Source organism: Oncorhynchus clarkii, chromosome 31 (genome assembly GCF_045791955.1).
Source record: "Oncorhynchus clarkii lewisi isolate Uvic-CL-2024 chromosome 31, UVic_Ocla_1.0, whole genome shotgun sequence".
Taxonomy (NCBI): domain Eukaryota; kingdom Metazoa; phylum Chordata; class Actinopteri; order Salmoniformes; family Salmonidae; genus Oncorhynchus; species Oncorhynchus clarkii.
This window is the reverse complement of record NC_092177.1, coordinates 37,972,235-37,999,605: the sequence shown is the minus strand read 5'-3', so window position 1 is coordinate 37,999,605 and position 27,371 is coordinate 37,972,235. Positions and strand designations below refer to the sequence as shown.

Genomic DNA, 27,371 nt, shown 5'->3' with positions numbered 1-27,371 from the left:
ATTCAATGTTTTTTCTCTGTCAGACAGTTCCTAACAGAGGTGGAAGTGCAATAGACTTCAGATCAATAGGTCTCAGATTGTAATTTTTTGTCAACTTGAAATCAAACACTTTATGGGTATGTTTTCAAAGAGAGAGTTTTCTTTATTAGGTTATGTTGATCACAAGCTAAAATCTCCCTTATTAGACAATTTCTCTGGATCAAATCCTGGCACCTCCTTGAAATCAAGTACTTTCTCGGTGTTTCTTGAGAGAGGAAGTGCTCTGCTAAAATGTCCCTCATTAGATGGTTTTTCTCTGTCAGACAGTTCCTAACAGAGGTGGAAGTGCAACAGAATTCAGATCAATAGGTCTATGATTGTAATATATTTGTCATCTTGAAATCAAATACTTTATGGGTATGTTTTCAGAGAGAGAGTGTTCTTCAATAGTTTTTGTTGATCTCCAGCTATAATGTCCCTTATTAGACAATTTTTCAGCCTTTAGACAGTTTCTAGCATAGGGGGTATAGCTCAGTGGTAGAGCATTTGACTGCAGATCAAGAGGTCCCAGGTTCAAATCCTGATGCCCCCTTTAAATCAAGTGCTTTCAAAGAGTATTTTTTTTGAGGGTAGAGGACTCATTTTTTGAATATGTTACTCAGGGAAAATTGTCCCTTATTAGACAATTTCTCACGTTCAAATCCTGGCACCCCCTTGCAATCAAGTTCTTTCTAAGTGTATCTTGAGAGAGGGAGTGCTCCTTTTTTTGGTTATGTTACTCAGTCTAAAATGTCCCTCATTCAATGGTTTTTCTCTGTCAGACAGTTCCTATCAGAGGTGGAAGTGCAATAGACTTCAGATCAATAGGTCTCAGATTTACATTTTTTGTCAACTTGGAATCAAACACTTTAAGGGTACGTTTTCAAAGAGAGAGTTTTCCTCATTAGGTTATGTTGATCACAATCTCAAATCTCCCTTATTAGACCATTTCTCAGGATCAAATCCTGGCACCCCCTTGAAATCAAGTACTTTCTAAGTGTATCTTGAGAGAGGGAGTGCTCCTTTTTTGGTTATGTTACTCAGTCTAAAATGTCCCTCATTCAATGTTTTTTCTCTGTCAGACAGTTCCTAACAGAGGTGGAAGTGCAATAGACTTCAGATCAATAGGTCTCAGATTGTAATTTTTTGTCAACTTGAAATCAAACACTTTATGGGTATGTTTTCAAAGAGAGAGTTTTCTTTATTAGGTTATGTTGATCACAAGCTAAAATCTCCCTTATTAGACAATTTCTCAGGATCAAATCCTGGCGCCTCCTTGAAATCAAGTACTTTCTCGGTGTTTCTTGAGAGAGGAAGTGCTCTGCTAAAATGTCCCTCATTAGATGGTTTTTCTCTGTCAGACAGTTCCTAACAGAGGTGGAAGTGCAACAGAATTCAGATCAATAGGTCTATGATTGTAATATATTTGTCATCTTGAAATCAAATACTTTATGGGTATGTTTTCAGAGAGAGAGTGTTCTTCATTAGTTTTTGTTGATCTCCAGCTATAATGTCCCTTATTAGACAATTTTTCAGCCTTTAGACAGTTTCTAGCAGAGGGGGTATAGCTCATTGGTAGAGCATTTGACTGCAGATCAAGAGGTCCCAGGTTCAAATCCTGATGCCCCCTTTAAATCAAGTGCTTTCAAAGAGTATTTTGAGGGTAGAGGACTCTTTTTTTGAATATGTTACTCAGGGAAAATTGTCCCTTATTAGACAATTTCTCACGTTCAAATCCTGGCACCCCCTTGAAATCAAGTACTTTCTAAGTGTATCTTGAGAGAGGGAGTGCTCCTTTTTTGGTTATGTTACTCAGTCTAAAATGTCCCTCATTCAATGTTTTTTCTCTGTCAGACAGTTCCTAACAGAGGTGGAAGTGCAATAGACTTCAGATCAATAGGTCTCAGATTGTAATTTTTTTGTCAACTTGAAATCAAACACTTTATGGGTATGTTTTCAAAGAGAGAGTTTTCTTTATTAGGTTATGTTGATCACAAGCTAAAATCTCCCTTATTAGACAATTTCTCAGGATCAAATCCTTGCGCCCCCTTGAAATCAAGTACTTTCTCTGTGTTTCTTGAGAGAGGGAGTGCTCTGCAAAAATGTCCCTCATTAGATGGTTTTTCTCTGTCAGACAGTTCCTAACAGAGGTGGAAGTGCAACAGACTTCAGATCAATAGGTCTCAGATTGTAATATATTTGTCATCTTGAAATCAAATACTTTATGGGTATGTTTTCAGGGAGAGAGTGTTCTTCATTAGTTTTTGTTGATCGCCAGCTATAATGTCCCATATTAGACAATTTTTCCGCCTTTAGACAGTTTCTAGCAGAGGGGGTATAGCTCAGTGGTAGAGCATTTGACTGCAGCTCAAGAGGTCCCAAGTTCAAATCCTGATGCCCCCTTTAAATCAAGTGCTTTCAAAGAGTATTTTGAGGGTAGAGGACTCATTTTTTGAATATGTTACTCAGGGAAAATTGTCCCTTATTAGACAATTTCTCACGTTCAAATCCTGGCACCCCCTTGAAATCAAGTTCTTTCTAAGTGTATCTTGAGAGAGGGAGTGCTCCTTTTTTGGTTATGTTACTCAGTCTAAAATGTCCCTCATTCAATGTTTTTTCTATGTCAGACAGTTCCTAACAGAGGTGGAAGTGCAATAGACTTCAGATCAATAGGTCTCAGATAGTAATTTTTTTGTCAACTTGAAATCAAACACTTTATGGGTACGTTTTCAAAGAGAGAGTTTTCTTTATTAGGTTATGTTGATCACAAGCTAAAATCTCCCTTATTAGACAATTTCTCAGGATCAAATCCTGGCGCCCCCTTGAAATCAAGTACTTTCTCTGTGTTTCTTGAGAGAGGGAGTGCTCTGCAAAAATGTCCCTCATTAGATGTTTTTTCTCAGTCAGACAGTTCCTAACAGAGGTGGAAGTGCAACAGACTTCAGATCAATAGGTCTCAGAATGTAATATATTTGTCATCTTGAAATCAAATACTTTATGGGTATGTTTTCAGAGAGAGAGTGTTCTTCATTTGTTTTTGTTGATCTCCAGCTATAATGTCCCTTATTAGACATTTTCTCCGCCTTCAGACAGTTTCTAGCAGAGGGGGTATAGCTCAGTGGTAGAGCATTTGACTGCAGATCAAGAGGTCCCAGTTTCAATTCCTGATGCCCCCTTAAAATCAAGTGCTTTCAAAGAGTATTTTGAGGGTAGAGGACTCATTTTTTGAATATGTTACTCAGGGAAAATTGTCCCTTATTAGACAATTTCTCACGTTCAAATCCTGGCACCCCCTTGAAATCAAGTTCTTTCTAAGTGTATCTTGAGAGAGGGAGTGCTCCTTTTTTGGTTATGTTACTCAGTCTAAAATGTCCCTCATTCAATGTTTTTTCTCTGTCAGACAGTTCCTAACAGAGGTGGAAGTGCAATAGACTTCAGATCAATAGGTCTCAGATTGTAATTTTTTTGTCAACTTGAAATCAAACACTTTATGGGTATGTTTTCAAAGAGAGAGTTTTCTTTATTAGGTTATGTTGATCACAAGCTAAAATCTCCCTTATTAGACAATTTCTCAGGATCAAATCCTGGCGCCCTCTTGAAATCAAGTACTTTCTCTGTGTTTCTTGAGAGAGGGAGTGCTCTGCAAAAATGTCCCTCATTAGATGGTTTTTCTCTGTCAGACAGTTCCTAACAGAGGTGGAAGTGCAACAGACTTCAGATCAATAGTTCTCAGATTGTAATATATTTGTCATCTTGAAATCAAATACTTTATGGGTATGTTTTCAGGGAGAGAGTGTTCTTCATTAGTTTTTGTTGATCTCCAGCTATAATGTCCCATATTAGACAATTTTTCCGCCTTTAGACAGTTTCTAGCAGAGGGGGTATAGCTCAGTGGTAGAGCATTTGACTGCAGATCAAGAGGTCCCAGGTTCAAATCCTGATGCCCCCTTTAAATCAAGTGCTTTCAAAGAGTATTTTGAGGGTAGAGGACTCATTTTTTGAATATGTTACTCAGGGAAAATTGTCCCTTATTAGACAATTTCTCACGTTCAAATCCTGGCACCCCCTTGAAATCAAGTTCTTTCTAAGTGTATCTTGAGAGAGGGAGTGCTCCTTTTTTGGTTATGTTACTCAGTCTAAAATGTCCCTCATTCAATGTTTTTTCTCTGTCAGACAGTTCCTAACAGAGGTGGAAGTGCAACAGACTTCAGATCAATAGGTCTCAGAATGTAATATATTTGTCATCTTGAAATCAAATACTTTATGGGTATGTTTTCAGAGAGAGAGAGTGTTCTTCATTAGTTTTTGTTGATCTCCAGCTATAATGTCCCTTATTAGACATTTTCTCCGCCTTCAGACAGTTTCTAAAAGAGGGGGTATAGCTCAGTGGTAGAGCATTTGACTGCAGATCAAGAGGTCCCAGTTTCAATTCCTGATGCCCCCTTAAAATCAAGTGCTTTTTAAGAGTATTTTGAGGGTATAGGACTTTTTTTCAGAATATGTTACTCAGGCAAAATTGTCCCTTATTAGACAATTTCTCAAGTTCAAATCCTGTCACCCCCTTTAAATCAAGTACTTTCTAAGTGTATTTTGAGAGAGGGAGTGCTCCTTTTTTTGGTTATGTTACTCAGTCTAAAATGTCCCTCATTCAATGTTTTTTCTCTGTCAGACAGTTCCTAACAGAGGTGGAAGTGCAATAGATTTCAGATCAATAGGTCTCAGATTGTAATTTTTTTGTCAACTTGAAATCAAACACTTTATGGGTATGTTTTCAAAGAGAGAGTTTTCTTTATTAGGTTATGTTGATCACAAGCTAAAATCTCCCTTATTAGACAATTTCTCAGGATCAAATCCTTGCGCCCCCTTGAAATCAAGTACTTTCTCTGTGTTTCTTGAGAGAGGGAGTGCTCTGCAAAAATGTCCCTCATTAGATGTTTTTTCTCTGTCAGACAGTTCCTAACAGAGGTGGAAGTGCAACAGACTTCAGATCAATAGGTCTCAGATTGTAATATATTTGTCATCTTGAAATCAAATACTTTATGGGTATGTTTTCAGGGAGAGAGTGTTCTTCATTAGTTTTTGTTGATCGCCAGCTATAATGTCCCATATTAGACAATTTTTCCGCCTTTAGACAGTTTCTAGCAGAGGGGGTATAGCTCAGTGGTAGAGCATTTGACTGCAGCTCAAGAGGTCCCAAGTTCAAATCCTGATGCCCCCTTTAAATCAAGTGCTTTCAAAGAGTATTTTGAGGGTAGAGGACTCATTTTTTGAATATGTTACTCAGGGAAAATTGTCCCTTATTAGACAATTTCTCACGTTCAAATCCTGGCACCCCCTTGAAATCAAGTTCTTTCTAAGTGTATCTTGAGAGAGGGAGTGCTCCTTTTTTGGTTATGTTACTCAGTCTAAAATGTCCCTCATTCAATGTTTTTTCTATGTCAGACAGTTCCTAACAGAGGTGGAAGTGCAATAGACTTCAGATCAATAGGTCTCAGATAGTAATTTTTTTGTCAACTTGAAATCAAACACTTTATGGGTACGTTTTCAAAGAGAGAGTTTTCTTTATTAGGTTATGTTGATCACAAGCTAAAATCTCCCTTATTAGACAATTTCTCAGGATCAAATCCTGGCGCCCCCTTGAAATCAAGTACTTTCTCTGTGTTTCTTGAGAGAGGGAGTGCTCTGCAAAAATGTCCCTCATTAGATGTTTTTTCTCAGTCAGACAGTTCCTAACAGAGGTGGAAGTGCAACAGACTTCAGATCAATAGGTCTCAGAATGTAATATATTTGTCATCTTGAAATCAAATACTTTATGGGTATGTTTTCAGAGAGAGAGTGTTCTTCATTTGTTTTTGTTGATCTCCAGCTATAATGTCCCTTATTAGACATTTTCTCCGCCTTCAGACAGTTTCTAGCAGAGGGGGTATAGCTCAGTGGTAGAGCATTTGACTGCAGATCAAGAGGTCCCAGTTTCAATTCCTGATGCCCCCTTAAAATCAAGTGCTTTCAAAGAGTATTTTGAGGGTAGAGGACTCATTTTTTGAATATGTTACTCAGGGAAAATTGTCCCTTATTAGACAATTTCTCACGTTCAAATCCTGGCACCCCCTTGAAATCAAGTTCTTTCTAAGTGTATCTTGAGAGAGGGAGTGCTCCTTTTTTGGTTATGTTACTCAGTCTAAAATGTCCCTCATTCAATGTTTTTTCTCTGTCAGACAGTTCCTAACAGAGGTGGAAGTGCAATAGACTTCAGATCAATAGGTCTCAGATTGTAATTTTTTTGTCAACTTGAAATCAAACACTTTATGGGTATGTTTTCAAAGAGAGAGTTTTCTTTATTAGGTTATGTTGATCACAAGCTAAAATCTCCCTTATTAGACAATTTCTCAGGATCAAATCCTGGCGCCCTCTTGAAATCAAGTACTTTCTCTGTGTTTCTTGAGAGAGGGAGTGCTCTGCAAAAATGTCCCTCATTAGATGGTTTTTCTCTGTCAGACAGTTCCTAACAGAGGTGGAAGTGCAACAGACTTCAGATCAATAGTTCTCAGATTGTAATATATTTGTCATCTTGAAATCAAATACTTTATGGGTATGTTTTCAGGGAGAGAGTGTTCTTCATTAGTTTTTGTTGATCTCCAGCTATAATGTCCCATATTAGACAATTTTTCCGCCTTTAGACAGTTTCTAGCAGAGGGGGTATAGCTCAGTGGTAGAGCATTTGACTGCAGATCAAGAGGTCCCAGGTTCAAATCCTGATGCCCCCTTTAAATCAAGTGCTTTCAAAGAGTATTTTGAGGGTAGAGGACTCATTTTTTGAATATGTTACTCAGGGAAAATTGTCCCTTATTAGACAATTTCTCACGTTCAAATCCTGGCACCCCCTTGAAATCAAGTTCTTTCTAAGTGTATCTTGAGAGAGGGAGTGCTCCTTTTTTGGTTATGTTACTCAGTCTAAAATGTCCCTCATTCAATGTTTTTTCTCTGTCAGACAGTTCCTAACAGAGGTGGAAGTGCAACAGACTTCAGATCAATAGGTCTCAGAATGTAATATATTTGTCATCTTGAAATCAAATACTTTATGGGTATGTTTTCAGAGAGAGAGAGTGTTCTTCATTAGTTTTTGTTGATCTCCAGCTATAATGTCCCTTATTAGACATTTTCTCCGCCTTCAGACAGTTTCTAAAAGAGGGGGTATAGCTCAGTGGTAGAGCATTTGACTGCAGATCAAGAGGTCCCAGTTTCAATTCCTGATGCCCCCTTAAAATCAAGTGCTTTTTAAGAGTATTTTGAGGGTATAGGACTTTTTTTCAGAATATGTTACTCAGGCAAAATTGTCCCTTATTAGACAATTTCTCAAGTTCAAATCCTGTCACCCCCTTTAAATCAAGTACTTTCTAAGTGTATTTTGAGAGAGGGAGTGCTCCTTTTTTTGGTTATGTTACTCAGTCTAAAATGTCCCTCATTCAATGTTTTTTCTCTGTCAGACAGTTCCTAACAGAGGTGGAAGTGCAATAGATTTCAGATCAATAGGTCTCAGATTGTAATTTTTTTGTCAACTTGAAATCAAACACTTTATGGGTATGTTTTCAAAGAGAGAGTTTTCTTTATTAGGTTATGTTGATCACAAGCTAAAATCTCCCTTATTAGACAATTTCTCAGGATCAAATCCTGGCGCCACCTTGAAATCAAGTACTTTCTCTGTGTTTCTTGAGAGAGGGAGTGCTCTGCAAAAATGTCCCTCATTAGATGGTTTTTCTCTGTCAGACAGTTCCTAACAGAGGTGGAAGTGCAACAGACTTCAGATCAATAGTTCTCAGATTGTAATATATTTGTCATCTTGAAATCAAATACTTTATGGGTATGTTTTCAGGGAGAGAGTGTTCTTCATTAGTTTTTGTTGATCTCCAGCTATAATGTCCCATATTAGACAATTTTTCCGCCTTTAGACAGTTTCTAGCAGAGGGGGTATAGCTCAGTGGTAGAGCATTTGACTGCAGATCAAGAGGTCCCAGTTTCAATTCCTGATGCCCCCTTAAAATCAAGTGCTTTCAAAGAGTATTTTGAGGGTAGAGGACTCATTTTTTGAATATGTTACTCAGGGAAAATTGTCCCTTATTAGACAATTTCTCACGTTCAAATCCTGGCACCCCCTTGAAATCAAGTTCTTTCTAAGTGTATCTTGAGAGAGGGAGTGCTCCTTTTTTGGTTATGTTACTCAGTCTAAAATGTCCCTCATTCAATGTTTTTTCTCTGTCAGACAGTTCCTAACAGAGGTGGAAGTGCAATAGACTTCAGATCAATAGGTCTCAGATTGTAATTTTTTTGTCAACTTGAAATCAAACACTTTATGGGTATGTTTTCAAAGAGAGAGTTTTCTTTATTAGGTTATGTTGATCACAAGCTAAAATCTCCCTTATTAGACAATTTCTCAGGATCAAATCCTGGCGCCCTCTTGAAATCAAGTACTTTCTCTGTGTTTCTTGAGAGAGGGAGTGCTCTGCAAAAATGTCCCTCATTAGATGGTTTTTCTCTGTCAGACAGTTCCTAACAGAGGTGGAAGTGCAACAGACTTCAGATCAATAGTTCTCAGATTGTAATATATTTGTCATCTTGAAATCAAATACTTTATGGGTATGTTTTCAGGGAGAGAGTGTTCTTCATTAGTTTTTGTTGATCTCCAGCTATAATGTCCCATATTAGACAATTTTTCCGCCTTTAGACAGTTTCTAGCAGAGGGGGTATAGCTCAGTGGTAGAGCATTTGACTGCAGATCAAGAGGTCCCAGGTTCAAATCCTGATGCCCCCTTTAAATCAAGTGCTTTCAAAGAGTATTTTGAGGGTAGAGGACTCATTTTTTGAATATGTTACTCAGGGAAAATTGTCCCTTATTAGACAATTTCTCACGTTCAAATCCTGGCACCCCCTTGAAATCAAGTTCTTTCTAAGTGTATCTTGAGAGAGGGAGTGCTCCTTTTTTGGTTATGTTACTCAGTCTAAAATGTCCCTCATTCAATGTTTTTTCTCTGTCAGACAGTTCCTAACAGAGGTGGAAGTGCAACAGACTTCAGATCAATAGGTCTCAGAATGTAATATATTTGTCATCTTGAAATCAAATACTTTATGGGTATGTTTTCAGAGAGAGAGAGTGTTCTTCATTAGTTTTTGTTGATCTCCAGCTATAATGTCCCTTATTAGACATTTTCTCCGCCTTCAGACAGTTTCTAAAAGAGGGGGTATAGCTCAGTGGTAGAGCATTTGACTGCAGATCAAGAGGTCCCAGTTTCAATTCCTGATGCCCCCTTAAAATCAAGTGCTTTTTAAGAGTATTTTGAGGGTATAGGACTTTTTTTCAGAATATGTTACTCAGGCAAAATTGTCCCTTATTAGACAATTTCTCAAGTTCAAATCCTGTCACCCCCTTTAAATCAAGTACTTTCTAAGTGTATTTTGAGAGAGGGAGTGCTCCTTTTTTTGGTTATGTTACTCAGTCTAAAATGTCCCTCATTCAATGTTTTTTCTCTGTCAGACAGTTCCTAACAGAGGTGGAAGTGCAATAGATTTCAGATCAAAAGGTCTCAGATTGTAATTTTTTTTGTCAACTTGAAATCAAACACTTTATGGGTATGTTTTCAAAGAGAGAGTTTTCTTTATTAGGTTATGTTGATCACAAGCTAAAATCTCCCTTATTAGACAATTTCTCAGGATCAAATCCTGGCGCCCCCTTGAAATCAAGTACTTTCTCGGTGTTTCTTGAGAGAGGAAGTGCTCTGCTAAAATGTCCCTCATTAGATGGTTTTTCTCTGTCAGACAGTTCCTAACAGAGGTGGAAGTGCAACAGACTTCAGATCAATAGGTCTCAGATTGTAATATATTTGTCATCTTGAAATCAAATACTTTATGGGTATGTTTTCAGAGAGAGAGTGTTCTTCATTAGTTTTTGTTGATCGCCAGCTATAATGTCCCATATTAGACAATTTTTCCGCCTTTAGACAGTTTCTAGCAGAGGGTGTATAGCTCAGTGGTAGAGCATTTGACTGCAGATCAAAAGGTCCCAGGTTCAAATCCTGGTGCCCCCTTTAAATCAAGTGCTTTCAAATAGTATTTTGAGGGTAGAGGACTCTTTTTTTGAATATGTTACTCAGGGAAAATTGTCCCTTATTAGACAATTTCTCACGTTCAAATCCGGGCACCCCCTTGAAATCAAGTACTTTCTAAGTGTATCTTGAGAGAGGGAGTGCTCCTTTTTTGGTTATGTTACTCAGTCTAAAATGTCCCTCATTCAATGTTTTTTCTCTGTCAGACAGTTCCTAACAGAGGTGGAAGTGCAATAGACTTCAGATCAATAGGTCTCAGATTGTAATTTTTTTGTCAACTTGAAATCAAACACTTTATGGGTATGTTTTCAAAGAGAGAGTTTTCTTTATTAGGTTATGTTGATCACAAGCTAAAATCTCCCTTATTAGACAATTTCTCAGGATCAAATCCTGGCGCCACCTTGAAATCAAGTACTTTCTCTGTGTTTCTTGAGAGAGGGAGTGCTCTGCAAAAATGTCCCTCATTAGATGTTTTTTCTCTGTCAGACAGTTCCTAACAGAGGTGGAAGTGCAACAGACTTCAGATCAATAGGTCTCAGATTGTAATATATTTGTCATCTTGAAATCAAATACTTTATGTGTATGTTTTCAGAGAGAGAGTGTTCTTCATTAGTTCTTGTTGATCTCCAGCTATAATGTCCCATATTAGACAATTTTTCCGCCTTTAGACAGTTTCTAGCAGAGGGGGTATAGCTCAGTGGTAGAGCATTTGACTGCAGATCAAGAGGTCCCAGGTTCAAATCCTGATGCCCCCTTTAAATCAAGTGCTTTCAAATAGTATTTTGAGGGTAGAGGACTCATTTTTTGAATATGTTACTCAGGGAAAATTGTCCCTTATTAGACAATTTCTCACGTTCAAATCCTGGCACCCCCTTGAAATCAAGTTCTTTCTAAGTGTATCTTGAGAGAGGGAGTGCTCCTTTTTTGGTTATGTTACTCAGTCTAAAATGTCCCTCATTCAATGTTTTTTCTCTGTCAGACAGTTCCTAACAGAGGTGGAAGTGCAACAGACTTCAGATCAATAGGTCTCAGAATGTAATATATTTGTCATCTTGAAATCAAATACTTTATGGGTATGTTTTCAGAGAGAGAGAGTGTTCTTCATTAGTTTTTGTTGATCTCCAGCTATAATGTCCCTTATTAGACATTTTCTCCGCCTTCAGACAGTTTCTAGCAGAGGGGGTATAGCTCAGTGGTAGAGCATTTGACTGCAGATCAAGAGGTCCCAGTTTCAATTCCTGATGCCCCCTTAAAATCAAGTGCTTTTTAAGAGTATTTTGAGGGTATAGGACTTTTTTTCAGAATATGTTACTCAGGCAAAATTGTCCCTTATTAGACAATTTCTCAAGTTCAAATCCTGTCACCCCCTTTAAATCAAGTACTTTCTAAGTGTATTTTGAGAGAGGGAGTGCTCCTTTTTTTGGTTATGTTACTCAGTCTAAAATGTCCCTCATTCAATGTTTTTTCTCTGTCAGACAGTTCCTAACAGAGGTGGAAGTGCAATAGACTTCAGATCAATAGGTCTCAGATTGTAATTTTTTTTGTCAACTTGAAATCAAACACTTTATGGGTATGTTTTCAAAGAGAGAGTTTTCTTTATTAGGTTATGTTGATCACAAGCTAAAATCTCCCTTATTAGACAATTTCTCAGGATCAAATCCTGGCGCCCCCTTGAAATCAAGTACTTTCTCGGTGTTTCTTGAGAGAGGAAGTGCTCTGCTAAAATGTCCCTCATTAGATGGTTTTTCTCTGTCAGACAGTTCCTAACAGAGGTGGAAGTGCAACAGACTTCAGATCAATAGGTCTCAGATTGTAATATATTTGTCATCTTGAAATCAAATACTTTATGGGTATGTTTTCAGAGAGAGAGTGTTCTTCATTAGTTTTTGTTGATCGCCAGCTATAATGTCCCATATTAGACAATTTTTCCGCCTTTAGACAGTTTCTAGCAGAGGGTGTATAGCTCAGTGGTAGAGCATTTGACTGCAGATCAAAAGGTCCCAGGTTCAAATCCTGGTGCCCCCTTTAAATCAAGTGCTTTCAAATAGTATTTTGAGGGTAGAGGACTCTTTTTTTGAATATGTTACTCAGGGAAAATTGTCCCTTATTAGACAATTTCTCACGTTCAAATCCTGGCACCCCCTTGAAATCAAGTACTTTCTAAGTGTATCTTGAGAGAGGGAGTGCTCCTTTTTTGGTTATGTTACTCAGTCTAAAATGTCCCTCATTCAATGTTTTTTCTCTGTCAGACAGTTCCTAACAGAGGTGGAAGTGCAATAGACTTCAGATCAATAGGTCTCAGATTGTAATTTTTTTGTCAACTTGAAATCAAACACTTTATGGGTATGTTTTCAAAGAGAGAGTTTTCTTTATTAGGTTATGTTGATCACAAGCTAAAATCTCCCTTATTAGACAATTTCTCAGGATCAAATCCTGGCGCCCCCTTGAAATCAAGTACTTTCTCGGTGTTTCTTGAGAGAGGAAGTGCTCTGCAAAAATGTCCCTCATTAGATGGTTTTTCTCTGTCAGACAGTTCCTAATAGAGGTGGAAGTGCAACAGACTTCAGATCAATAGGTCTCAGATTGTAATATATTTGTCATCTTGAAATCAAAAACTTTATGGGTATGTTTTCAGAGAGAGAGTGTTCTTCATTAGTTTTTGTTGATCTCCAGCTATAATGTCCCTTATTAGACAATTTTTCAGCCTTTATACAGTTTCTAGAAGAGGGGGTATAGCTCAGTGGTAGAGCATTTGACTGCAGATCAAGAGGTCCCAGGTTCAAATCCTGATACCCCCTTTAAATCAAGTGCTTTCAAAGATTATTTTGAGGGTAGAGGACTCTTTTTTTTAATATGTTAAGCAGGGAAAATTGTCCCTTATTAGACAATTTTTTACGTTCAAATCCTGGCACCCCCTTGAAATCAAGTACTTTCTAAGTGTATCTTGAGAGAGGGAGTGCTCCTTTTTTGGTTATGTTACTCAGTCTAAAATGTCCCTCATTCAATGGTTTTTCTCTGTCAGACAGTTCCTATCAGATGTGGAAGTGCAATATACTTCAGATCAATAGGTCTCAGATTGTAATTTTTTTGTCAACTTGAAATCAAACACTTTATGGGTATGTTTTCAAAGAGAGAGTTTTCTTTATTAGGTTATGTTGATCACAAGCTAAAATCTCCCTTATTAGACCATTTTTAGGATCAAATACTGGCGCCCCCTTGAAATCAAGTACTTTCTCAGTGTTTCTTGAGAGAGGTAGTGCTCTGCTAAAATGTCCCTCATTAGATGGTTTTTCTCTGTCAGACAGTTCCTATCAGAGGTGGTAGTGCAATATACTTCAGATCAATAGGTCTCAGATTGTAATTTTTTTGTCGACTTGAAATCAAACACTTTATGGGTACGTTTTCAAAGAGAGAGTTTTCTTTATTAGGTTATGTTGATCACAAGCTAAAATCTCCCTTATTAGACCATTTCTCAGGATCAAATCCTGGCACCCCCTTGAAATCAAGTACTTTCTAAGTGTATCTTGAGAGAGGGAGTGCTCCTTTTTTGGTTATGTTACTCAGTCTAAAATGTCCCTCATTCAATGGTCTTTCTCTGTCAGACAGTTCCTAAGAGAGGTGGAAGTGCAATAGACTTCAGATCAATAGGTCTCAGATTGTAATATATTTGTCATCTTGAAATCAAATACTTTATGGGTATGTTTTCAGAGAGAGAGTGTTCTTCATTAGTTTTTGTTGATCTCCAGCTATAATGTCCCTTATTAGACAATTTCTCAGGATCAAATCCTGGCGCCCCCTTGATATCAAGTACTTTCTCGGTGTTTCTTGAGAGAGGGAGTGCTCTGCTAAAATGTCCCTCATTAGATGTTTTTTCTCTGTCAGACAGTTCCTAACAGAGGTGGAAGTGCAACAGACTTCAGATCAATAGGTCTCAGATTGTAATATATTTGTCATCTTGAAATCAAATACTTTATGGGTATGTTTTCAGAGAGAGAGTGTTCTTCATTAGTTTTTGTTGATCTCCAGCTATAATGTCCCTTATTAGACAATTTTTCCGCCTTTAGACAGTTTCTAGCAGAGGGGGTATAGCTCAGTGGTAGAGTATTTGACTGCAGATCAAGAGGTCCCAGGTTCAAATCCTGATACTCCCTTTAAATCAAGTGCTTTCAAATAGTATTTTGAGGGTAGAGGACTCTTTTTTCGAATATGTAACTCAGGGAAAAGTGTCCCTTATTAGACAATTTCTCACGTTCAAATCCTGGCACCCCCTTGAAATCAAGTACTTTCTAAGTGTATTTTGAGAGAGGGAGTGCTCCATTTTTGGTTATGTTACTCAGTCTAAAATGTCCTTCATTCAATGGTTTTTCTCTGTCAGACAGTTCCTATCAGAGGTGGAAGTGCAATAGACTTCAGATCAATAGGTCTCAGATTGTAATTTTTTTGTCAACTTGAAATCAAACACTTTATGGGTACGTTTTCAAAGAGAGAGTTTTCTTTATTAGGTTATGTTGATCACAAGCTAAAATCTCCCTTATTAGACCATTTCTCAGGATCAAATCCTGGCGCCCCCTTGAAATCAAGTACTTTCTAAGTGTATCTTGAGAGAGGGAGTGCTCCTTTTTTGGTTATGTTACTCAGTCTAAAATGTCCCTCATTCAATGTTTTTTCTCTATCAGACAGTTCCTAACAGAGGTGGAAGTGCAACAGACTTCAGATCAATAGGTCTCAGATTGTAATATATTTGTCATCTTGAAATCAAATACTTTATGGGTATGTTTTCAGAGAGAGAGTGTTCTTCATTAGTTTTTTTTGATCTCCAGCTATAATGTCCCTTATTAGACAATTTCTCAGGATCAAATCCTGGCACCCCCTTGAAATCAAGTACTTTCTCGGTGTTTCTTGAGAGAGGGAGTGCTCTGCTAAAATGTCCCTCATTAGATGTTTTTTCTCTGTCAGACAGTTCCTAACAGAGGTGGAAGTGCAACAGACTTCAGATCAATAGGTCTCAGATTGTAATATATTTGTCATCTTGAAATCAAATACTTTATGGGTATGTTTTCAGAGAGAGAGTGTTCTTCATTAGTTTTTGTTGATCTCCAGCTATAATGTCCCTTATTAGACAATTTTTCCGCCTTTAGACAGTTTCTATCAGAGGGGGTATAGCTCAGTGGTAGAGTATTTGACTGCAGATCAAGAGGTCCCAGGTTCAAATCCTGATGCCCCCTTTAAATCAAGTGCTTTCAAATAGTATTTTGAGGGTAGAGGACTCTTTTTTCGAATATGTTACTCAGGGAAAATTGTCCCTTATTAGACAATTTCTTCAATTCAAATCCTGGCACCCCCTTATAATCAAGTACTTTCTAAGTGTATCTTGAGAGAGGGAGTGCTCCTTTTTTGGTTATGTTACTCAGTCTAAAATGTCCCTCATTCAATGTTTTTTCTCTGTCAGACAGTTCCTAACAGAGGTGGAAGTGCAATAGACTTCAGATCAATAGGTTTCAGATTGTAATTTTTTTGTCAACTTGAAATCAAACACTTTATGGGTATGTTTTCAAAGAGAGAGTTTTCTTTATTAGGTTATGTTGATCACAAGCTAAAATCTACCTTATTAGACAATTACTCAGGATCAAATCCTGAAGCCCCCTTGAAATCAAGTACTTTCTCGGTGTTTCTTGAGAGAGGGAGTGCTCCTTTTTTGGTTATGTTACTCAGTCTAAAATGTCCCTCATTCAATGTTTTTTCTCTATCAGACAGTTCCTAACAGAGGTGGAAGTGCAATAGACTTCAGATCAATAGGTCTCAGATTGTAATTTTTTTGTCAACTTGAAATCAAACACTTTATGGGTACGTTTTCAAAGAGAGAGTTTTCTTTATTAGGTTATGTTGATCACAAGCTAAAATCTACCTTATTAGACAATTTCTCAGGATCAAATCCTGGCGCCCCCTTGAAATCAAGTACTTTCTCGGTGTTTCTTGAGAGAGGGAGTGCTCTGCTAAAACGTCCCTCATTAGATGGTTTTTCTCTGTCAGACAGTTCCTAACAGAGGTGGAAGTGCAACAGACTTCAGATCAATAGGTCTCAGATTGTAATATATTTGTCATCTTGAAATCAAATACTTTATGGGTATGTTTTCAGAGAGAGAGTGTTCTTCATTAGTTTTTGTTGATCTCCAGCTATAATGTCCCTTATTAGACAATTTTTCCGCCTTTAGACAGTTTCTAGCAGAGGGGGTATAGCTCAGTGGTAGATTATTTGACTGCAGATCAAGAGGTCCCAGGTTCAAATCCTGATGCCCCCTATAAATCAAGTGCTTTCAAATAGTATTTTGAGGGTAGAGGACTCTTTTTTCGAATATGTTACTCAGGGAAAATTGTCCCTTATTAGACAATTTCTTCAATTCAAATCCTGGCACCACCTTGAAATCAAGTACTTTCTAAGTGTATCTTGAGAGAGGGAGTGCTCCTTTTTTGGTTATGTTACTCAGTCTAAAATGTCCCTCATTCAATGTTTTTTCTCTGTCAGACAGTTCCTAACAGAGGTGGAAGTGCAATAGACTTCAGATCAATAGGTTTCAGATTGTAATTTTTTTGTCAACTTGAAATCAAACACTTTATGGGTATGTTTTCAAAGAGAGAGTTTTCTTTATTAGGTTATGTTGATCACAAGCTAAAATCTACCTTATTAGACAATTACTCAGGATCAAATCCTGAAGCCCCCTTGAAATCAAGTACTTTCTCGGTATTTCTTGAGAGAGGGAGTGCTCCTTTTTTGGTTATGTTACTCAGTCTAAAATGTCCCTCATTCAATGTTTTTTCTCTATCAGACAGTTCCTAACAGAGGTGGAAGTGCAATAGACTTCAGATCAAAAGGTCTCAGATTGTAATTTTTTTGTCAACTTGAAATCAAACACTTTATGGGTACGTTTTCAAAGAGAGAGTTTTCTTTATTAGGTTATGTTGATCACAAGCTAAAATCTACCTTATTAGACAATTTCTCAGGATCAAATCCTGGCGCCCCCTTGAAATCAAGTACTTTCTCGGTGTTTCTTGAGAGAGGGAGTGCTCTGCTAAAATGTCCCTCATTAGATGGTTTTTCTCTGTCAGACAGTTCCTAACAGAGGTGGAAGTGCAACAGACTTCAGATCAATAGGTCTCAGATTGTAATATATTTGTCATCTTGAAATCAAATACTTTATGGGTATGTTTTCAGAGAGAGAGTGTTCTTCATTCGTTTTTGTTGATCTCCAGCTATAATGTCCCTTATTAGTCAATTTTTCCGCCTTTAAACAGTTTCTAGCAGAGGGGGCATAGCTCAGTGGTAGAGCATTTGACTGCAGATCAAGAGGTCCCAGGTTCAAATCCTGATGCCCCCTAAAAATCAAGTGCTTGCAAATAGTACTTTGAGCGTATAGGACTTTTTTTCCGAATATGTTACTCAGGCAAAATTGTCCCTTATTAGACAGTTTCTCAAGTACAAATCCTGGCACCCCCTTGAAATCAAGTACTTTCTAAGTGTATCTTGAGAGAGGGAGTGCTCCTTTTTTGGTTATGTTACTCAGTCTAAAATGTCCCTCATTCAATGTTTTTTCTCTGTCAGACAGTTCCTATCAGAGGTGGAAGTGCAATAGACTTCAGATCAATAGGTCTCAGATTGTAATATATTTGTCATCTTCAAATCAAATACTTTATGGGTATGTTTTCAGAGAGAGAGAGATTGTTCTATATTAGTTTTTGTTGATCTCCAGCTATAATGTCCCTTATTAGACAAATTTTCAGCCTTTAGACAGTTTCTAGCAGAGGGGGTATAGCTCAGTGGTAGAGCATTTGACTGCAGATCAAGAGGTCCCAGATTCAATTCCTGATGCCCCCTTAAAATCAAGTGCTTTCTAAGAGTATTTTGAGGGTATAGGATGTTTTTTCAGAATATCTTACTCAGGCAAAATTGTCCCTTATTAGACAATTTCTCAAGTTCAAATCCTGTCACCCCCTTTAAATCAAGTACTTTCTAAGTGTATTTTGAGAGAGGGAGTGCTCCTTTTTTTGGTTATGTTACTCAGTCTAAAATGTCCCTCATTCAATGGTTTTTCTCTGTCAGACAGTTCCTAACAGAGGTGGAAGTGCAATAGACTTCAGATCAATAGGTCTCAGATTGTAATTTTTTGTCAACTTGAAATCAAACACTTTATGGGTATGTTTTCAAAGAGAGAGTTTTCTTTATTAGGTTATGTTGATCACAAGCTAAAATCTCCCTTATTAGACAATTTCTCAGGATCAAATCCTGGCGCCCCCTTGAAATCAAGTACTTTCTCTGTGTTTCTTGAGAGAGGAAGTGCTCTGCAAAAATGTCCCTCATTAGATGGTTTTTCTCTGTCAGACTGTTCCTAATAGAGGTGGAAGTGCAACAGACTTCAGATCAATAGGTCTCAGATTGTAATATATTTGTCATCTTGAAATCAAAAACTTTATGGGTATGTTTTCAGAGAGAGAGTGTTCTTCATTAGTTTTTGTTGATCTCCAGCTATAATGTCCCTTATTAGACAATTTTTCAGCCTTTAGACAGGTTCTAGTAGAGGGGGTATAGCTCAGTGGTAGAGCATTTGACTGCAGATCAAGAGGTCCCAGGTTCAAATCCTGATGCCCCCTTTAAATCAAGTGCTTTCAAAGAGTATTTTGAGGGTAGAGGACTCTTTTTTTGAATATGTTACTCAGGGAAAATTGTCCCTAATTAGACAATTTCTCACGTTCAAATCCTGGCACCCCCTTGAAATCAAGTACTTTCTAAGTGTATCTTGAGAGAGGGAGTGCTCCTTTTTTTGGTTATGTTACTCAGTCTAAAATGTCCCTCATTCAATGGTTTTTCTCTGTCAGACAGTTCCTAACAGAGGTGGAAGTGCAACAGACTTCAGATCAATAGGTCTCAGATTGTAATATATTTGTCATCTTGAAATCAAATACTTTATGGGTATGTTTTCAGAGAGAGAGTGTTCTTCATTAGTTTTTGTTGATCTCCAGCTATAATGTCCCATATTAGACAATTTTTCCGCCTTTAGACAGTTTCTAGCAGAGGGGGTATAGTTCAGTGGTAGAGCGTTTGATTGCAGATCAAAGTGTCCCAGGTTCAAATCCTGATGCCCCCTTTAAATCAAGTACTTTCAAAGAGTATTTTGAGGGTAGAGGACTCTTCTTTCGAATATGTTACTCAGGGAAAATTGTCCCTTATTAGACAATTTCTCACGTTCAATTCCTGGCACCCCCTTGAAATCAAGTACTTTCTAAGTGTATTTTGAGAGAGGGAGTGCTCCTTTTTTGGTTATGTTACTCAGTCTAAAATGTCCTTCATTCAATGGTTTTTCTCTGTCAGACAGTTCCTATCAGAGGTGGAAGTGCAATAGACTTCAGATCAATAGGTCTCAGATTGTAATTTTTTGTCAACTTGAAATCAAACACTTTATGGGTATGTTTTCAAAGAGAGAGTTTTCTTTATTAGGTTATGTTGATCACAAGCTAAAATCTCCCTTATTAGACCATTTCTCAGGATCAAATCCGGGCGCCCCCTTGAAATCAAGTACTTTCTCAGTGTTTCTTGAGAGAGGGAGTGCTCTGCAAAAATGTCCCTCATTAGATGTTTTTTCTCTGTCAGACAGTTCCTAACAGAGGTGGAAGTGCAACAGACTTCAGATCAATAGGTCTCAGATTGTAATATATTTGTCATCTTGAAATCAAATACTTTATGGGTATGTTTTCAGAGAGAGAGTGTTCTTCATTAGTCTTTGTTGATCTCCATCTATAATGTCCCATATTAGACAATTTTTCCACCTTTAGACAGTATCTAGCAGAGGGGGTATAGCTCAGTGGTAGAGCATTTGACTGCAGATCAAGAGGTCCCAGGTTCAAATCCTGATGCCCCCTTTAAATCAAGTGCTTTCAAACAGTATTTTGAGGGTAGAGGACTCTTTTTTCGAATATGTTACTCAGGGAAAATTGTCCCTTATTAGACCATTTCTCATGTTCAAATCCTGGCACCCCCTTGAAATCAAGTACTTTCTAAGTCTATCTTGAGAGAGGGAGTGCTCCTTTTTTGGTTATGTTACTCAGTCTAAAATGTCCCTCATTCAATGTTTTTTCTCTGTCAGACAGTTCCTAACAGAGGTGGAAGTGCAATAGACTTCAGATCAATAGGTCTCAGATTGTAATTTTTTTGTCAACTTGAAATCAAACACTTTATGGGTATGTTTTCAAAGAGAGAATTTTCTTTATTAGGTTATGTTGATCACAAGCTAAAATCTCCCTTATTAGACAATTTCTCAGGATCAAATCCTGGCGCCCCCTTGAAATCAAGTACTTTCTCGGTGTTTCTTGAGAGAGGAAGTGCTCTGCTAAAATGTCCCTCATTAGATGGATTTTCTCTGTCAGACAGTTCCTAACAGAGGTGGAAGTGCAACAGACTTCAGATCAATAGGTCTCAGATTGTAATATATTTGTCAACTTGAAATCAAATACTTTATGGGTATGTTTTCAGAGAGAGAGTGTTCTTCATTAGTTTTTGTTGATCTCCAGCTATAATGTCCCATCTTAGACAATTTTTCCGCCTTTAGACAATTTCTAGAAGAGGGGGTATAGCTCAGTGGTAGAGAATTGACTGCAGATCAAGAGGTCCCAGGTTCAAATCCTGATGCCCCCTTAAAATCAAGTGCTTTCAAAGAGTACTTTGAGGGTAGAGGACTCTTTTTTTGAATATGTTACTCAGGGAAAATTGTCCCTTATTAGACAATTTCTCACGTTCAAATCCTGGCACCCCCTTGAAATCAAGTACTTTCTAAGTGTATCTTGAGAGAGGGAGTGCTCCTTTTTTTGGTTATGTTACTCAGTCTAAAATGTCCCTCATTCAATGTTTTTTCTCTGTCAGACAGTTCCTATCAGAGGTGGAAGTGCAATAGACTTCAGATCAATAGGTCTCAGATTTAAATTTTTTGTCAACTTGGAATCAAACACTTTAAGGGTACGTTTTCAAAGAGAGAGTTTTCTTCATTAGGTTATGTTGATCACAAGCTCAAATCTCCCTTATTAGACCATTTCTCAGGATCAAATCCTGGCACCCCCTTGAAATCAAGTACTTTCTAAGTGTATCTTGAGAGAGGGAGTGCTCCTTTTTTGGTTATGTTACTCAGTCTAAAATGTCCCTCATTCAATGTTTTTTCTCTGTCAGACAGTTCCTAACAGAGGTGGAAGTGCAATAGACTTCAGATCAATAGGTCTCAGATTGTAATTTTTTTGTCAACTTGAAATCAAACACTTTATGGGTATGTTTTCAAAGAGAGAATTTTCTTTATTAGGTTATGTTGATCACAAGCTAAAATCTCCCTTATTAGACAATTTCTCAGGATCAAATCCTGGCGCCCCCTTGAAATCAAGTACTTTCTCGGTGTTTCTTGAGAGAGGAAGTGCTCTGCTAAAATGTCCCTCATTAGATGGATTTTCTCTGTCAGACAGTTCCTAACAGAGGTGGAAGTGCAACAGACTTCAGATCAATAGGTCTCAGATTGTAATATATTTGTCAACTTGAAATCAAATACTTTATGGGTATGTTTTCAGAGAGAGAGTGTTCTTCATTAGTTTTTGTTGATCTCCAGCTATAATGTCCCATCTTAGACAATTTTTCCGCCTTTAGACAATTTCTAGAAGAGGGGGTATAGCTCAGTGGTAGAGAATTGACTGCAGATCAAGAGGTCCCAGGTTCAAATCCTGATGCCCCCTTAAAATCAAGTGCTTTCAAAGAGTACTTTGAGGGTAGGGGACTCTTTTTTTGAATATGTTACTCAGGGAAAATTGTCCCTTATTAGACAATTTCTCACGTTCAAATCCTGGCACCCCCTTGAAATCAAGTACTTTCTAAGTGTATCTTGAGAGAGGGAGTGCTCCTTTTTTTTGTTATGTTACTCAGTCTAAAATGTCCCTCATTCAATGTTTTTTCTCTGTCAGACAGTTCCTATCAGAGGTGGAAGTGCAATAGACTTCAGATCAATAGGTCTCAGATTTAAATTTTTTGTCAACTTGGAATCAAACACTTTAAGGGTACGTTTTCAAAGAGAGAGTTTTCTTCATTAGGTTATGTTGATCACAAGCTCAAATCTCCCTTATTAGACCATTTCTCAGGATCAAATCCTGGCACCCCCTTGAAATCAAGTACTTTCTAAGTGTATCTTGAGAGAGGGAGTGCTCCTTTTTTGGTTATGTTACTCAGTCTAAAATGTCCCTCATTCAATGTTTTTTCTCTGTCAGACAGTTCCTAACAGAGGTGGAAGTGCAATAGACTTCAGATCAATAGGTCTCAGATTGTAATTTTTTTGTCAACTTGAAATCAAACACTTTATGGGTATGTTTTCAAAGAGAGAATTTTCTTTATTAGGTTATGTTGATCACAAGCTAAAATCTCCCTTATTAGACAATTTCTCAGGATCAAATCCTGGCGCCCCCTTGAAATCAAGTACTTTCTCGGTGTTTCTTGAGAGAGGAAGTGCTCTGCTAAAATGTCCCTCATTAGATGGATTTTCTCTGTCAGACAGTTCCTAACAGAGGTGGAAGTGCAACAGACTTCAGATCAATAGGTCTCAGATTGTAATATATTTGTCATCTTGAAATCAAATACTTTATGGGTATGTTTTCAGAGAGAGAGTGTTCTTCATCAGTTTTTGTTGATCTCCAGCTATAATGTCCCATATTAGACAATTTTTCTGCCTTTAGACAATTTCTAGAAGAGGGGGTATAGCTCAGTGGTAGAGAATTGACTGCAGATCAAGAGGTCCCAGGTTCAAATCCTGATGCCCCCTTAAAATCAAGTGCTTTCAAAGAGTACTTTGAGGGTAGAGGACTCTTTTTTTGAATATGTTACTCAGGGAAAATTGTCCCTTATTAGACCATTTCTCACGTTCAAATCCTGGCACCCCCTTGAAATCAAGTACTTTCTAAGTGTATCTTGAGAGAGGGAGTGCTCCTTTTTTGGTTATGTTACTCAGTCTAAAATGTCCCTCATTCAATGTTTTTTCTCTGTCAGACAGTTCCTAACAGAGGTGGAAGTGCAATAGACTTCAGATCAATAGGTCTCAGATTGTAATTTTTTTGTCAACTTGAAATCAAACACTTTTTGGGTATGTTTTCAAAGAGAGAGTTTTCTTTATTAGGTTATGTTGATCACAAGCTAAAATCTCCCTTATTAGACAATTTCTCAGGATCAAATCCTGGCGCCCCCTTGAAATCAAGTACTTTCTAAGTGTTTCTTGAGAGAGGAAGTGCTCTGCTAAAATGTCCCTCATTAGATGGTTTTTCTCTGTCAGACAGTTCACAACAGAGGTGGAAGTGCAACAGACTTCAGATCAATAGGTCTCAGATTGTAATTTTTTTGTCAACTTGAAATCAAACACTTTATGGGTATGTTTTCAAAGAGAGAGTTTTCTTTATTAGGTTATGTTGATCACAAGCTAAAATCTCCCTTATTAGACAATTTCTCAGGATCAAATCCTGGCGCCCCCTTGAAATCAAGTACTTTCTCGGTGTTTCTTGAGAGAGGAAGTGCTCTGCTAAAATGTCCCTCATTAGATGGTTTTTCTCTGTCAGACAGTTCACAACAGAGGTGGAAGTGCAACAGACTTCAGATCAATAGGTCTCAGATTGTAATATATTTGTCATCTTGAAATCAAATACTTTATGGGTATGTTTTCAGAGAGAGAGTGTTCTTCATTAGTTTTTGTTGATCTCCAGCTATAATGCCCCATATTAGACAATTTTTCCGCCTTTAGACAGTTTCTAGCAGAGGGGGTATAGCTCAGTGGTAGAGCATTTGACTGCAGATCAAGAGGTCCCAGGTTCAAGTACTGATGCCCCCTTTAAATCAATTGCTTTCAAAGAGTATTTTGAGGGTAGAGGACTCTTTTTTTGAATATGTTACTCAGGGAAAATTGTCCCTTATTAGACAATTTCTCACGTTCAAATCCTGGCACCCCCTTGAAATCAAGTTCTTTCTAAGTGTATCTTGAGAGAGGGAGTGCTCCTTTTTTGGTTATGTTACTCAGTCTAAAATGTCCCTCATTCAATGTTTTTTCTCTGTCAGACAGTTCCTAACAGAGGTGGAAATGCAATAGACTTCAGATCAATAGGTCTCAGATTGTAATTTTTTGTCAACTTGAAATCAAACACTTTATGGGTATGTTTTCAAAGAGAGAGTTTTCTTTATTAGGTTATGTTGATCACAAGCTAAAATCTCCCTTATTAGACAATTTCTCAGAATCAAATCCTGGCGCCCCCTTGAAATCAAGTACTTTCTCTGTGTTTCTTGAGAGAGGAAGTGCTCTGCAAAAATGTCCCTCATTAGATGTTTTTTCTCTGTCAGACAGTTCCTAATAGAGGTGGAAGTGCAACAGAGTTCAGATCAATAGGTCTTAGATTGTAATATATTTGTCATCTTGAAATCAAAAACTTTATGGGTATGTTTTCAGAGAGAGAGTGTTCTTCATTAGTTTTTGTTGATCTCCAGCTATAATGTCTCTTATTAGACAATTTTTCTGCCTTTAGACAGTTTCTAGCAGAGGGGGTATAGCTCAGTGGTAGAGCAATTGACTGCAGATCAAGAGGTCCCAGGTTCAAATCCTGATGCCCCATTTAAATCAAGTGGTTTCAAAGTGTATTTTGAGGTTAGAGGACTCTTTTTTTGAATATGTTACTCAGGGAAAATTGTCCCTTATTAGACAATTTCTTACGTTCAAATCCTGGCACCCCCTTGAAATCAAGTACTTTCTAAGTGTATCTTGAGAGAGGGAGTGCTCCTTTTTTGGTTATGTTAATCAGTCTAAAATGTCCCTCATTCAATGGTTTTTCTCTGTCAGACAGTTCCTATCAGAGGTTGAAGTGCAATAGATTTCAGATCATTAGGTCTCAGATTGTAATTTTTTTGTCAACTTGAAATCAAACACTTTATGGGTATGTTTTCAAAGAGAAAGTTTTCTTTATTAGGTTATGTTGATCACAAGCTAAAATCTCCCTTATTAGACAATTTCTCAGGATCAAATCCTGGCGCCCCCTTGAAATCAAGTACTTTCTCAGTGTATCTTGAGAGAGGGAGTGCTCTGCAAAAATGTCCCTCGTAAGATGTTTTTTCTCTGTCAGACAGTTCCTAACAGAGGTGGAAGTGCAATAGACTTCAGATCAATAGGTCTCAGATTGTAATTTTTTGTCAACTTGGAATCAAACACTTTATGGGTACGTGTTCAAAGAGAGAGTTTTCTTCATTAGGTTATGTTGATCACAAGCTATAATGTCCCATATTAGACAATTTTTCCGCCTTTAGACAGTTTCTAGCAGAGGGGGTATAGCTCAGTGGTAGAGCATTTGACTGCAGATCAAGAGGTCCCAGTTTCAATTGCTGATGCCCCCTTAAAATCAAGTGCTTTCTAAGAGTATTTTGAGGGAATAGGACTTTTTTTCAGAATATGTTACTCAGGCAAAATTGTCCCTTATTAGACAATTTCTCAAGTTCAAATCCTGTCACCCCCTTTAAATCAAGTACTTTCTAAGTGTATTTTGAGAGAGGGAGTGCTCCTTTTTTTGGTTATGTTACTCAGTCTAAAATGTCCCTCATTCAATGTTTTTTCGCTGTCAGACAGTTCCTATCAGAGGTGGAAGTGCAATAGACTTCAGATCAATAGGTCTCAGATTGTAATTTTTTGGTCAACTTGAAATCAAACACTTTGTGGGTATGTTTTCAAAGAGAGAGTTTTCTTTATTAGGTTATGTTGATCACAAGCTAAAATCTCTCTTATTAGACAATTTCTCAGGATCAAATCCTGGCGCCCCCTTGAAATCAAGTACTTTCTCAGTGTATCTTGAGAGAGGAAGTGCTCTGCAAAAATGTCCCTCATTAGATGGTTTTTCTCTGTCAGACAGTTCCTAATAGAGGTGGAAGTGCAACAGATTTCAGATCAATAGGTCTCAGATTGTAATATATTTGTCATCTTGAAATCAAAAACTTTATGGGTATGTTTTCAGAGAGAGAGTGTTCTTCATTAGTTTTTGTTGATCTCCTGCTATAATCTCCCTTATTAGACAATTTCTCAGGATCAAATCCTGGCGCCCCCTTGAAATCAAGTACTTTCTCAGTGTATCTTGAGAGAGGGAGTGCTCCTTTTTTGGTTATGTTACTCAGTCTAAAATGTCCCTCATTCAATGGTTTTTCTCTGTCAGACAGTTCCTATCAGAGGTGGAAGTGCAATAGACTTCAGATCAATAGGTCTCAGATTTAAATTTTTTGTCAACTTGGAATCAAATACTTTAAGGGTACGTTTTCAAGGAGAGAGTTTTCTTCATTAGGTTATGTTGATCACAAGCTCAAATCTCCCTTATTAGACCATTTCTCAGGATCAAATCCTGGCACCCCCTTGAAATCAAGTACTTTCTAAGTGTATCTTGAGAGAGGGAGTGCTCCTTTTTTGGTTATGTTACTCAGTCTAAAATGTCCCTCATTCAATGGTTTTTCTCTGTCAGACAGTTCCTATCAGAGGTGGAAGTGCAATAGACTTCAGATCAATAGGTCTCAGATTGTAATTTTTTTGTCAACTTGAAATCAAACACTTTATGGGTAAGTTTTCAAAGAGAGAATTTTCTTTATTAGGTTATGTTGATCACAAGCTAAAATCTCCCTTATTAGACAATTTCTCAGGATCAAATCCTGGCGCCCCCTTGAAATCAAGTACTTTCTCGGTGTTTCTTGAGAGAGGAAGTGCTCTGCTAAAATGTCCCTCATTAGATGGATTTTCTCTGTCAGACAGTTCCTAACAGAGGTGGAAGTGCAACAGACTTCAGATCAATAGGTCTCAGATTGTAATATATTTGTCATCTTGAAATCAAATACTTTATGGGTATGTTTTCAGAGAGAGAGTGTTCTTCATCAGTTTTTGTTGATCTCCAGCTATAATGTCCCATATTAGACAATTTTTCTGCCTTTAGATAATTTCTAGAAGAGGTGGTATAGCTCAGTGGTAGAGCATTTGACTGCAGATCAAGAGGTCCCATGTTCAAATCCTGATGTCCCCTTTAAATCAAGTGCTTTCAAAGAGTATTTTGAGGGTAGAGGACTCTTTTTTCTAATATGTTACTAAGGGAAAATTGTCCCTTATTAGACAATTTCTCACGTTCAAATCCTGGCACCCCCTTGAAATCAAGTACTTTCTAAGTGTATCTTGAGAGAGGGAGTGCTCCTTTTTTGGTTATGTT

At 37.6% G+C, this 27,371-nt stretch overlaps 30 non-coding genes across 30 annotated transcripts; all 30 read left to right on the top strand.

Moving 5' to 3' along the window:
• The first annotated feature begins 499 nt into the window (after positions 1-499).
• trnac-gca (transfer RNA cysteine (anticodon GCA)) lies at positions 500-571 on the top strand. Its single transcript has one exon. It is a non-coding gene; the product is annotated as a tRNA-Cys (tRNA).
• Positions 572-1,576: 1,005 nt separating this feature from the next.
• trnac-gca (transfer RNA cysteine (anticodon GCA)) lies at positions 1,577-1,648 on the top strand. The gene has a single exon. It is a non-coding gene; the product is annotated as a tRNA-Cys (tRNA).
• Positions 1,649-2,349: 701 nt separating this feature from the next.
• Positions 2,350-2,421, top strand: trnac-gca (transfer RNA cysteine (anticodon GCA)). The gene has a single exon. It is a non-coding gene; the product is annotated as a tRNA-Cys (tRNA).
• A 701-nt stretch (positions 2,422-3,122) lies between these two features.
• On the top strand, positions 3,123-3,194 carry trnac-gca (transfer RNA cysteine (anticodon GCA)). The gene has a single exon. It is a non-coding gene; the product is annotated as a tRNA-Cys (tRNA).
• Positions 3,195-3,895: 701 nt separating this feature from the next.
• On the top strand, positions 3,896-3,967 carry trnac-gca (transfer RNA cysteine (anticodon GCA)). The gene has a single exon. It is a non-coding gene; the product is annotated as a tRNA-Cys (tRNA).
• Positions 3,968-4,390: 423 nt separating this feature from the next.
• Positions 4,391-4,462, top strand: trnac-gca (transfer RNA cysteine (anticodon GCA)). The gene has a single exon. It is a non-coding gene; the product is annotated as a tRNA-Cys (tRNA).
• Positions 4,463-5,164: 702 nt separating this feature from the next.
• Positions 5,165-5,236, top strand: trnac-gca (transfer RNA cysteine (anticodon GCA)). The gene has a single exon. It is a non-coding gene; the product is annotated as a tRNA-Cys (tRNA).
• Positions 5,237-5,937: 701 nt separating this feature from the next.
• On the top strand, positions 5,938-6,009 carry trnac-gca (transfer RNA cysteine (anticodon GCA)). The gene has a single exon. It is a non-coding gene; the product is annotated as a tRNA-Cys (tRNA).
• Positions 6,010-6,710: 701 nt separating this feature from the next.
• trnac-gca (transfer RNA cysteine (anticodon GCA)) lies at positions 6,711-6,782 on the top strand. The gene has a single exon. It is a non-coding gene; the product is annotated as a tRNA-Cys (tRNA).
• A 423-nt stretch (positions 6,783-7,205) lies between these two features.
• Positions 7,206-7,277, top strand: trnac-gca (transfer RNA cysteine (anticodon GCA)). Its single transcript has one exon. It is a non-coding gene; the product is annotated as a tRNA-Cys (tRNA).
• A 702-nt stretch (positions 7,278-7,979) lies between these two features.
• Positions 7,980-8,051, top strand: trnac-gca (transfer RNA cysteine (anticodon GCA)). The gene has a single exon. It is a non-coding gene; the product is annotated as a tRNA-Cys (tRNA).
• A 701-nt stretch (positions 8,052-8,752) lies between these two features.
• trnac-gca (transfer RNA cysteine (anticodon GCA)) lies at positions 8,753-8,824 on the top strand. The gene has a single exon. It is a non-coding gene; the product is annotated as a tRNA-Cys (tRNA).
• Positions 8,825-9,247: 423 nt separating this feature from the next.
• On the top strand, positions 9,248-9,319 carry trnac-gca (transfer RNA cysteine (anticodon GCA)). Its single transcript has one exon. It is a non-coding gene; the product is annotated as a tRNA-Cys (tRNA).
• A 703-nt stretch (positions 9,320-10,022) lies between these two features.
• On the top strand, positions 10,023-10,094 carry trnac-gca (transfer RNA cysteine (anticodon GCA)). Its single transcript has one exon. It is a non-coding gene; the product is annotated as a tRNA-Cys (tRNA).
• Positions 10,095-10,795: 701 nt separating this feature from the next.
• trnac-gca (transfer RNA cysteine (anticodon GCA)) lies at positions 10,796-10,867 on the top strand. The gene has a single exon. It is a non-coding gene; the product is annotated as a tRNA-Cys (tRNA).
• Positions 10,868-11,290: 423 nt separating this feature from the next.
• trnac-gca (transfer RNA cysteine (anticodon GCA)) lies at positions 11,291-11,362 on the top strand. The gene has a single exon. It is a non-coding gene; the product is annotated as a tRNA-Cys (tRNA).
• A 703-nt stretch (positions 11,363-12,065) lies between these two features.
• trnac-gca (transfer RNA cysteine (anticodon GCA)) lies at positions 12,066-12,137 on the top strand. The gene has a single exon. It is a non-coding gene; the product is annotated as a tRNA-Cys (tRNA).
• A 701-nt stretch (positions 12,138-12,838) lies between these two features.
• trnac-gca (transfer RNA cysteine (anticodon GCA)) lies at positions 12,839-12,910 on the top strand. Its single transcript has one exon. It is a non-coding gene; the product is annotated as a tRNA-Cys (tRNA).
• Positions 12,911-14,191: 1,281 nt separating this feature from the next.
• Positions 14,192-14,263, top strand: trnac-gca (transfer RNA cysteine (anticodon GCA)). The gene has a single exon. It is a non-coding gene; the product is annotated as a tRNA-Cys (tRNA).
• Positions 14,264-15,265: 1,002 nt separating this feature from the next.
• trnac-gca (transfer RNA cysteine (anticodon GCA)) lies at positions 15,266-15,337 on the top strand. The gene has a single exon. It is a non-coding gene; the product is annotated as a tRNA-Cys (tRNA).
• A 1,002-nt stretch (positions 15,338-16,339) lies between these two features.
• Positions 16,340-16,411, top strand: trnac-gca (transfer RNA cysteine (anticodon GCA)). The gene has a single exon. It is a non-coding gene; the product is annotated as a tRNA-Cys (tRNA).
• Positions 16,412-17,413: 1,002 nt separating this feature from the next.
• Positions 17,414-17,485, top strand: trnac-gca (transfer RNA cysteine (anticodon GCA)). Its single transcript has one exon. It is a non-coding gene; the product is annotated as a tRNA-Cys (tRNA).
• A 425-nt stretch (positions 17,486-17,910) lies between these two features.
• Positions 17,911-17,982, top strand: trnac-gca (transfer RNA cysteine (anticodon GCA)). The gene has a single exon. It is a non-coding gene; the product is annotated as a tRNA-Cys (tRNA).
• Positions 17,983-18,683: 701 nt separating this feature from the next.
• Positions 18,684-18,755, top strand: trnac-gca (transfer RNA cysteine (anticodon GCA)). The gene has a single exon. It is a non-coding gene; the product is annotated as a tRNA-Cys (tRNA).
• A 422-nt stretch (positions 18,756-19,177) lies between these two features.
• Positions 19,178-19,249, top strand: trnac-gca (transfer RNA cysteine (anticodon GCA)). The gene has a single exon. It is a non-coding gene; the product is annotated as a tRNA-Cys (tRNA).
• Positions 19,250-19,949: 700 nt separating this feature from the next.
• trnac-gca (transfer RNA cysteine (anticodon GCA)) lies at positions 19,950-20,021 on the top strand. The gene has a single exon. It is a non-coding gene; the product is annotated as a tRNA-Cys (tRNA).
• A 3,899-nt stretch (positions 20,022-23,920) lies between these two features.
• trnac-gca (transfer RNA cysteine (anticodon GCA)) lies at positions 23,921-23,992 on the top strand. The gene has a single exon. It is a non-coding gene; the product is annotated as a tRNA-Cys (tRNA).
• Positions 23,993-24,692: 700 nt separating this feature from the next.
• trnac-gca (transfer RNA cysteine (anticodon GCA)) lies at positions 24,693-24,764 on the top strand. The gene has a single exon. It is a non-coding gene; the product is annotated as a tRNA-Cys (tRNA).
• A 700-nt stretch (positions 24,765-25,464) lies between these two features.
• Positions 25,465-25,536, top strand: trnac-gca (transfer RNA cysteine (anticodon GCA)). Its single transcript has one exon. It is a non-coding gene; the product is annotated as a tRNA-Cys (tRNA).
• Positions 25,537-27,119: 1,583 nt separating this feature from the next.
• Positions 27,120-27,191, top strand: trnac-gca (transfer RNA cysteine (anticodon GCA)). Its single transcript has one exon. It is a non-coding gene; the product is annotated as a tRNA-Cys (tRNA).
• Positions 27,192-27,371: the final 180 nt, after the last annotated feature.